The sequence below is a fragment of the Sinocyclocheilus rhinocerous genome, unplaced genomic scaffold (assembly GCF_001515625.1).
Source record: "Sinocyclocheilus rhinocerous isolate Xijiao unplaced genomic scaffold, SAMN03320098_v1.1 scaffold2083, whole genome shotgun sequence".
In the NCBI taxonomy this organism is placed as follows: Eukaryota; Metazoa; Chordata; class Actinopteri; order Cypriniformes; family Cyprinidae; genus Sinocyclocheilus; species Sinocyclocheilus rhinocerous.
Genome location: NW_015666157.1, coordinates 55,661 through 66,669, shown reverse-complemented (window position 1 = coordinate 66,669; position 11,009 = coordinate 55,661). Strand labels below are relative to the sequence as shown.

The 11,009-nt window shown below is 36.5% G+C and overlaps 1 protein-coding gene across 3 annotated transcripts in view; it reads left to right on the top strand.

Moving 5' to 3' along the window:
* The first annotated feature begins 1,395 nt into the window (after nucleotides 1-1,395).
* LOC107731768 (vang-like protein 1) overlaps nucleotides 1,396-11,009 on the top strand; it is a 37,078-nt gene continuing 27,464 nt past the window's right edge. Inside the window, exon 1 of one of the 3 annotated variants that reach the window (XM_016542941.1) lies at nucleotides 1,396-1,498. The gene's annotated coding sequence lies outside the window, so the exon portion shown is untranslated. Of the gene's footprint in view, nucleotides 1,499-2,784; nucleotides 2,978-8,238; nucleotides 8,289-11,009 lie in introns of those variants that run through there. The other 2 variants (XM_016542940.1, XM_016542942.1) reach the window with 2 other exon arrangements.

Below are 11,009 nucleotides of genomic sequence, written 5' to 3'. Positions count from 1 at the left end.
GTGCGTGTATAACAGTTTCACTGCAATTCATGTTATAATATTAGAATTAAAGAACAATAAACAATACATATGCACTTATCTGTACATAGTAAATACAGTTATTTTTAAGCAGTTGTTGACATCCTATCTAAAATGTGATTTAGCCAAAAAAAAAAAAGAAAAAAAAAAGCAATAACGTTTCTACTCTAATATGTCTTGCAATATCCATGTGTGCAAAGGTTCTGCGCGATCCTCTTGCTCAATATTCTCGGGGTCTGAATCCAGCTGAAATTGATATGGCAATATTGACGCCATCCTTAACTATACCGGAGCAGACGGAACTTGCTGCTTTGGCAAGGGGCGTGGCAGTACTGAAACACCGTCTAAGCTGTTCGCCAATCACAACGTACTGGGACTGCTAATCAATCACATCACATTTCGTTTTTCGGAAAGCGGGCCTTCATCAAACCCGGAACTAATCGAGCCGTTTGTGCCAGGATGGGGAGAAAGGTAAAAAATTATGCGTTTTTCGATCCACCAAGCATGAGACCCAGCTAACCAATCACAACACATTTCGTTTTTTTCGAAAGGCGGGCCTTCATTAAAACCCAGAACTAATCGAGCCGTTTGTGCCAGGCTGGGGAGAAAGGTATTGTAATAATGTAAATTATGTGAAAAATAATGCGTTTTTCGAACCACTAAGCATGAGAGCATTTTCTAGTACACCCCCAAAACAAAATCAAGACTTTGTAAAAGAGCATAATAGGACCCCTTTAACAAACAATTAATATAGAGTACCCTAACTTAAATCTTTGACACAACTGCCAGTTACTTCGTTAATTTAGGCGCGCAGACAAAGTAGATCCAAACGAAGCCAAGCAGAATAATCAGATTCAACCACATGTCTCAGAGCAACACACAAGTAGCTATAGTTCCTAAATGAATCACTGTCTTTGAACTAATCGGTTCAGTGCATGATCCACTGACCCACTCAAAACTAAGGTCACTTGATGTGTTTCTGAATTAGGACGTGTGTTTGAATGAAGGACTTGCATGAATGATTCAATTCCTCACACTTAAAGACGGTAACTTGTCTCCACCTTGCCTCCACTATCATGGGTTGCACTTGGGGATCGAAAAACAGCATATACTGAAATCAGGAAAAATCCACTCTAATGCATAAATTAGTTAGCAACTAGTGATTCCGATTCAAATAGCTTTATTTGCATGGTGAAAGGTTTTTTTTATATGCCAAAGTGTTAATAACACGTACAAATTTACAACATTCACACACACACACGTCTAATTAGAGGCGATAACTCCCCCTAGCGCAGCTCATTGTAATGAGTCTCAGTCGGTCCCGCACCTCCTCTGCCAAAGTGCATCTCCTGTGTGCTCCGCCTGTAAAGGATACTACCATTACTGCCGTCAGATTGGTCGCAATGCCTGATAGTGGGTAAATTTGGTTACAGTATTGATCATCAGATCGTTTTATCGGGGATGTTGGCGTAGCCGCTGGGTAAGTTTCTTCTGTACCTATTGTCTATTCTTTTGTGCTCACTGCATTGATCTAAATACAAGTGAACACCTTTTGCATTGAAAGACCCTGGGATGCATGTTGTTAAAGTTCTCACGCCCATGCAGCTGCTGTCTGTAAAATGACAGATTAAAGTCATTGTAGCTCAAAGAGTATTGATTAGTTCTTATGACAGGGTTAAAACGAAAATCATGATGTTTCCTGACGAGACGTCAAAGATTAAGCCGTAATTTATAATGCAGTAATATTGTAATACAAATAACACAACGTTTAGATACATTTTCTGTAATATTTCCTTTAATACTAAAAAAACAAAAACATATTTTGTTAATGTGCATTGGGATGACTCCTTATGCTCATTAATCTCGTGTCTTGTGACATCGAGTCGCCTTCAGTAATGCTGCTGGGTGGATCACGCGCGCACCAAGTAGAGTGCATGTTTATTTATTTGCTGATGTGTTTATCGGATGTATTTAAATCTTTAAAGCACATGGTTGGCATTCCGTTGACTTGGGTGGTGTATCCATGCCTAGATGTCCGATTCGCAATTGAATCATTCTATTGAGCCTGTTCGTTTTAATGATTCAGTTCTCGAAGCAGCAGAGCAAAGGAATTCACTGACATAGAACATTTAATAAAGAATGAACTAAATATAGCTTTACAACTGGGTAAAGTAATATAATAATATATTTTATCATCAATGAAGTGACCATTGGAAAACATTTATTAGTCCATATTCATATTATTTTATTATACATTTTAACATGTTTTAAATGTTTTAAATTTGAAAGAAAAAAGCACTATAATAGAATGTATTATTATAAAATATAATATCAGCAGATAAGTGACACCTTTCTCCTCTATTTTATTTTATTCTTATTATTTTTTTTTATATACGATCACACTTTTTTACAGTTTCTTATTATTTTAATGTTTATAATATTTTATTTTCTAATATGTTATTTATTTATTTAGAATATTTATTTTCATATAGAACTACCATTAAAGTTTGGCTACAACAAAATTACTGGCTAACAAAAACAGCCTTATGCATATAATTTGTTGGGAAACATAATAATATAAACACTCGTAAACATCGCGCTAGGGCTTCCGAAGCACTATGAGCTATGAAACTAATTGGTGAATCGCCTTGACTGTTGAGATAAGAGATCCGAACGAACCGATTCTTTAGAATGAACCGGTCTTCCCAACGCTATCATTTACGCCCATGAGCTACACGCGATTTAAGACCTCTTGCGGTTCCCGTTTTTTTCCTCACAGACTGCTCTTTGGCTGAGGGGTTGCTCTCGCATTATTGCAAAAAGAAACGGATATGTTCAATGTCAAAGCGAATCTTTTTTTTATTTGAATACGTGGTCCGCATGGAAACAACGAACGGCTTGCAGGAATGACAGATCATTGTGCGTTTTCACATTGCGTTGGATTTGATGCAGTAAGAGGGTAAATGGATGCTTATGTTTAATTTTAATCCTCACTGACTAATTGTCTTTCTTTTGTTTATATATAATCATTCATGACAAAAAAAGGGGTGGGGTTTCCATAATCTTGATTATTTTTAAAAAGGCTATTTGGGGGTCAGCAGTCAGGATTATTCTTTCTCCTCTTTTCCATACACGTATGCATGCTCTTATCCTAATGATGATTTCTGGCTGACTTCACATTCTTGACTTCAACACTTTCTTCTCTGACTCTTCTGTAGCCTAATAGTAAATGCAAGTGTGTATTAAGGTCAGTGTATAGTCACATAGAGCATCTCTTCAAAATGAAGGTGGGGTGAATTAATTTTATTGGACATACACTTACAGTTTCTTAACATACCTGTGCCCTAACTTGCTGTGAATTGTTAAGGACCACATTTTACAATAATATGATCCTTCTGTTGGCTTGTACAACATGAATGAGATTGTGTCCATCACACTGTTCACATGGACTTTCTTGTGCTTCTTGGTCCATAGGAAACTACTGCCAGCTAATGTAGGCCATATTATGCTGTTGGACTCTCTGCAAGATGCCATGCTTTTCAGGGAAGACTGAATTGTGAAAACTAAAAAAAACAAAACTTAAAATTGTGTTAGTAACACATTAGCAAACAGGTATTTTACCAGAGCATGTGCACCTCAGCTATGTGTTGTATGTTGTGTGGTTTTGACTGATAAACAGTGGAAGTGTGTGTTTCTCCTCACTAGAAATAAATAATGAGACAGTCTTTCTTGTAAAGCAGACATTTTATGTCTTTTGCACATCAGAAAACAACTGACTTGCAAGCACTGGCTTTTAATCTGTCAGTACAACTCTTGCATTTTATATCTGACAGCACATGAATTATGCATTGGCCTATCTAAAAGTTTTACTCTCTCATGCGCTAAAATAACACTAAACTTTATCTCAAGAACACCGCGAAGGAACAAGGCTCCCACATTGTTATTTGGGTACCTGTAATGTATTTATAAACATTCTTTCTATTGCTACACACACATTCAACACACTGTATGCATGTCTTGAAAATGGGATAATTTCTTATGTTTAATGTTTAATACTTCAGTGTTTTATTTTTGCTTAAATTTTTACAACCCCATATCATTGTTTAAAAAAAACATTCCAAGGAAGAACACAAAAAGGCACGGAGCCTGAAAACACTGGAAGGGGTGAGACATTCAGAAACTATAACACACACTTTTTGTTTTAATTTCATAGTATCTTATACTGTCTATCACAACATATGTTGACCTTTCAACACTTAGGATCTTAGTATAGTAACACTAGTATCCCTTGACTTAGGCTTCCTCAAGCAGCACCCAGGGAAGGGAGTGTTAACAAGTTTAATTATTACAGTTAAACTGCTGGGAGGCCTTGCTGTAAAATGTGTCAGTAGATCATGTGCTGGCCCTGGCTGCAATCACTATGCTAACCACATAAGCTTGTGGTGTTTTTATTGTGAGATGAAGAGATGTTGAGCGATGGGAAAAATAATGGGCGTCAGTGGCCTTTCAGGCAGTTATATGAACAATTTTATGTTATATACTGTTTATCACTCTGAATTGCCGTTACAAGCTTCAGACTGTTTTGTTGGCAGCAATCTGGACAATACACAAAATATGTGTGTTTGCATGTGCTTTTCAAGATAGAAGTGATAAGTGCAGTGTTTCTATAGACAAAATAATACTGCATTGCATGTCAAGACTGACAATATAATCATCCAAATACTTGAAATACTTCAAGAGTACCGTGTAGCTGAGGTTGCAAGCGTGAGAGCTGCGTGTTTCTCAAGCGCATGAATGAAACGCTTAAGTAATGAAAGCCTGTCTAGTAAATAAGGACTTCGCTATGATTTTTTATTTTTTTTTGACAGCAGCGTTTGTGATGTTTTTGACTACTATTCCTGTTTGTGGGTGTGTGTATGGTGTTTTTTCCACATCTGCTCCTTAGAGATGGACTTCACTCCACTGCACAGCTGGAGATAGAGAGAGAGTTCAGGATAGTGTTCTGTATGGGGCTGGATTGTCCTGGCTAAATATAGAGCTACCAATGTTTCTGACACAATTATTTAATTTCCATCAGGCCTCAATGCCCAGATTAAAGAGAGCGAGGCTCTGTAATGCAATTTTTCTGTTGCGCTACTGTAACTCACTGTCATTCTCTCTTTCTCTGTCCATTTTGGAATAATACACACACACACACACACACACAAACAAACATGCTGTTTACATATTCGTGATTCGAAAAACTTCTTTGGAAATGCTGTAGTAGTCTTGGAGAAGAGCCAGTGTGTATTGAAGACACGGCAAGGGAAGTTGATAATTGTGTAATATTTATTGTTTTATCTTGGAGGTTTTGCATTTTTACTTGACGTAAATAAAAATAATATCAGGAAATTATTAAGAAAAGCAAGAAATGGCATTAGGATATATTGCAGACTAGAATCAAACCTGTGTCACCCATATATGAGCACTATATCTTCAGTTATTTAGAATATTATTTGAACAGTGCAATACTAAATTTAAGATTATCTTAGCAATAACATTAGTACATATTCATATATAAATAATAAATGTATATATAAAAGGCAGAACAGTATATGTATACAATTATCCATAATATTTGTAACATTTTACGTGACTTAAAAATGACATGAAGACATCATTTTATACACATTTTTACATTATACCTATTTTACAATTTTATTATATATAGAGAGAAATTATATAATAATGAAAATGTAAAAAAGTATATATTTGTATGTGTTAATATTACATGTAAAGTATATTAGTTAAATATAATGAATAAAATCTCTGCGTTTATATACACACACACACACACACACACACATATATTTACTGTTATTAAAGGGGTCATATGATGCGATTTCAATTTTTCCTTTCTCTTTGGAGTGTTACAAGCTCTTGGTGCATAAAGAAGATCTGTAGCACACCTTGCTTTTCAGACCGATGAGCTTTGTAAAAATCGACGCGTTTCAGAAAGGCGGGGCATAGAGGAGAAACAATAATGTACAGTATGTGGAAAATAATGTGTTTTTTGAACCTTAAACCGCATAAACACATTTCATTACACCAAATACACAAAATAATTTTATTTTTAACAACATCATATGACCCCTTTAAGATATGACAGTTCATGATCTGTTTGTGTGTATGCTTTTATACAGAATGGTTGCTCATACTGAAAACTACAGTTTTTTTCTTTCCCTTCATTAATCCTGTTCCTTTCACTCTCACTGTCTCTCCCCCCTCTGCTCGTGTTCTTTCTGCTCTCTGATGCTGTCTTTCTGCCTTGTTGTATTCTTGTTTAGTAGGTGAAGATCATCCATGACTGCCTCAAGGGCAAGGCAAATGTAAAAGTCTTGCGTGTACATGTGTGTTTCTACATGAGTGTATATGATATGCATTACTCAGCGCTTTGAACATATGTTAAAGGCTTCGTTGGCTGAGTGGGCCTCTCTGTCAAATGATGCGTGTGTTCATGTGTCTTAGCTTTGTAGGTGTAATGGCTGTGAAAATCTGAGTTTTGATGGCTAAATGTAAAAGCCTCCAGGGACTCTCCTGCTCCAGTTAGCACTACATTCTGACTATATGCTCTAATAGCAACTGTCGATTCAAACGCGAGTTTTGAGCAGTGTAGAGTAGCGTTTGTAGTTTGTAGTTTTAGCTCATGTTAAAATAAGCCCCTGTTTCCTGTTACTGAATTCCTTTCTTCAGCGGAACGCAAAAGGTTCTTTTTTTTTTTAAAGCACTGGTTGCTCATTTCCAAGAAAATTATAGTTAATGTGGAGCTTTCAAAAGACACAAAGGTATTGCAGATGTGACTCATACTCTTTCAAGTCTTCTGAAGCCAATGTGTGACAAAAAGTCTGACATTTATTATTAAAATGTATTTATTATTATTTTATTATTAAAGTTTCCTTTATTATTAAAGGAAACTTCTACATTTATTGCAGCATTCACGTCAAAAACTAAGCTGATTTGAAAAGTGACTAAGTAGCTGTTCAGGCCATGAAATTCTTTTGAATGAAATGGCGAAGATACTGTGTCCATCTGTAATTATCCCCATAGTTTAGAAATAGAATGCAGTCTGAGACTGTAAGCCGAGACCCAGATCTACAACAAATTTTTAATTTGAGATTAGGCCCAGATAGAAGATATTTTGAAGAATGTTTTGACTGTTTTGACTGTTTTTGTACATGCAGTGAAAGTCAGTGGAGTCCTAAACAATATCAAACCCTGTTGGCTTTCATTGTATGAAGAGAAAAAACACTTTTAAAAATATGTGTGTGTTCCAACCGTCAGAGAGGTTTGGAACAATAGGACTGTGAGTAAATGATGCCATAATTTTGATTTTGGGTGAGCTATCCCTTAATTAACAAAAAAGCACAGAGAGATTTTATTTTCACAAATCAATGTGCCGTTTTCTGTGTGCATATTTCTCATAAATACTATTCTAAGATGTATGGTGAACACGGATATATAATACACACAGTATCTAAAATAAAAGTAATGAATGTTTATATATTTTTGAATATCAATAAAAAACGATTTTTACATGTCTGCTGTTCGTTTTTCCCATTTATTATCTGTCAGAACTCTGAAAACTGATTAAAGTCAACAGAGCAAGCCTGGTAAGATTAGAAAACTATTCACTCTGAATTGGGAATCTGTGTATCGCAATAATAGAATGAATTTTGTAAACAGATTTCAGTTTTCAACCGCCTCTAGACAGTTCATCTAGACAGATCACATATCAAAGTCTTCAAAACCTTGCATTCCTGCTTCCACAAAAGAGATTTATTTGGCCTGTGCTGCCCTGTGAAGCCCTGTGAAATATGCAACAACCTCTAAATTGTCTTCAGAGTAGTAATGGATCGACATACAGTGCCAAAACTGAGATAAGAAGAGTGAAATCTGTCTGATGTTATTAAACATTTGGCTGTAATAGCTATCGTCTCCTTTATGATAGGGTATAATAATATAAAAAAATACTAAGCCCCCGGCCTCCCTAACATGATACACTTTCTGTGAGTGCATATGAGTGTACATGAAGTAACTTTAGAGGAATTCTTTGTGTGTGTGTGTGTGTGTTTGTGTGTGTGTTTTCAGGGCACTATGAGGTAACCCCAGAGGAATGCTATGTGTGCTTGTCCAGGTCAGATTTCTCCCACTGATAAGAGAAATGAAGACTTGAAAGTGGTCAGTGCTACCTTGGCAAACTCACATACCACACGCTGATCAAGAACATACAGGTGTTTACCAGTATTCTTCGATAAACCAGCAATTAAGACAATCGTCCCATTCTAAATAACCACAAGTTCAAAATGTGTTTTTTTTTTCTCTAGAGTACAGAATGTTTAATATCATTCTTGTGATTTCAAAAGGATGGTTTGAATACCTACATAAGATATACTGATGTTGATGGGCCATTATTTTTGATAAGTTACTATGAGAAGTCTAAAAGAATAAAGATATTTGCAGCTAGATTGAATATTTGCTGTCAGAGGGAATAAATGCAATGAATTTTAGTTTGAGCAATTTCTGTACTACGTATATGTGCTATATGTAATTTCCGTGTGAATCACAAAAATAAAGACTTTTCAAATGAGTTTTAAAAACTCTGTCTTCCATTGTTCGAACAAACAGAAATTTAATTAAATTTATTTTTTTATATAATTTAATCTGCAAAATAGTTTGCCACTAATTAATTAATTAATTGAGGCACCCAAACCTTCTGTGAATGTGGCAGGGAATGAGAGGCAGAAAGTATATTGCAGAATTTAATTCCATCATGGTTTAATACGAGTGACTTGTGATGGAATAAATTTGCCCATGCTGAGATCTAATTTTTAGACCTGTAAATCTGCTTATAGGTGTGTATTTGTGAGTATGCTTTGTGAGTGTGTTGATGTGTTGGTTGCTTGCTTTGAGATGGCAGGTGGCACTAGAGCATGAGTGCACTCCAAATTAGTAATTTATGAGCGGATAAATCAATGCACAAAGTCTGCGCTGGAAATCTCAGTATAAAGCCTTGATACTCACTGCTTGCTTGCCTCATATGACTCTTTGTGACAGTTCAAATACTTTTTTTCTCCAAACTCTTTATGTTATTGTCCAGGGCAGTGCTTGAAGTTGAAAAAAAGAAGTGCCGGTACTCCCCCCACCCCCAATGTATGTATACAATGCCATAAGAAAGAAAGAAAGAAGAAAAAAAATAGTTTAGAGCATTTTTAATATAAATAAGCTCCAGTTAAGCTGCGATACCAAACAGGACCACAGGGAGACACCAAAAGACCACCAAACCTGCTACCTTAAAGGGTTAGTTCACCCAAAAATGAAAATTAGCCCATGAATTACTCACCCTCAAGGCATCCTAGGTGTATATGACTTTCTTCTTTCAAACGAATCCAGTCAGAGTTATATTAAAAATTGTCTTTGATCTTTCAAGCTGTTTAATGGCAGTCAGCGGGTGTTGCAGTTCATCAGTCCAAAAGAAGTGAAATAAAGCACATCCCTACATAATAAAAAGTGCCTCACACGGCTCCGGGGGGTGAAGGCTTCCTGTAGCAAATCGCTGCATTTTTGTAAGAAAAATATCCATATTCAAAATGTAATAATCACTTCAATCTAGCATGCGCCAACAGTTGTACATGGAAGCAGCTCTGAACGGATTATGTAGGACGTCGGCGTTGCGCATGCGTCGCTCAGAAGTGACGAACGCGGAAAGCGCAGGGGAGAGATCAAAACAAAACAATGGTCACGAATTAGATGTACAAAACGAGGATTTGTAAAGGAGAATGTCGGAGGATTTCGATATAAGCCAAGAGGAGACTGGTTTTCCTTTGCTAAAATAAGGAAACTTTGCTTCCTTTGCTCCTGTAAACAAACGTTGGTTTTCACGAGACTCACCGGCGCATGCGCAACGCCGACATCTTACGTCATCCTCCACTTGGTTCCGTGTACAACTGTTGGTGCACGCTAGATTAAAGTGATTATTACGTTTTGAATATGGATATTTTTTCTTACAAAAATGCTTTGATTTGCTACAGGAAGCCTTTGTTCTGCCCCCGGAGCCGTGTGAGGCACTTTTTTATTATGGAGGGATGTGCTTTATTTCACTTCTTTTGGACTGATGCACTGCAACACCCACTGACTGCCATTAAACAGCTTGGAAGATCAAAGTCAATTTTTAATATAACTTCTGACTGGATTCGTCTGAAAGAAGAAAGTCATATACACCTAGGATGACTTGAGGGTGAGTAATTTATGGGCTAATTTTCATTTTTGGGTGAACTAACCCTTTAAGCCAAAGCAGCTATAAACTAGACATAGTGCCTCTTTAAATTTAACACCAATAATACCTTAACCAACATGCAAGTCAAAATATTCCCTCACCTCACCAAAGGTCACAAGCCAGGAGTGCGACCATTAAGAAAGTCTGGCTGGTTTCACATGACTGTGTCTGTTGACTGTTAAGGTGTGTTTATGTATTTGTGATCTTATTGTAAGTACCTATAATATATATATATATATATATATATATAATATTATGTGTGTGTGTGTGTGTGTGTATATATAGGTACATTTCAAGTGTTTATGAGGAGTGCGGGAGTATTATCGCGCTTAATGTATGACATGGAGGCGCCCGCGCAATCCCTTGCTTTTTTTTCCCCCTGCGGAAAGAACTTATAATAGGCTACACCGTCATTTGTGGATGTGCTTTCTGCTGTCTTATGCAGTCTCCGTGAATGGAGCGCATCACAACAATGAACCGGCTAACAGACATAAGAAATAAATCTATAGAAAGCTTGAAATGTCTACTATTAAACGACCCAATTCAAATAAAAACAAATCTTCTCTAATCATGTAGTCCATATGAAAATGTGCACTTCTCTATAAAAGGCACGTCCATTACTGTGGAGATGACCAGCAGCGTCAGCATTCGGCAACTTCATCTTTGCAGCCGACACTGA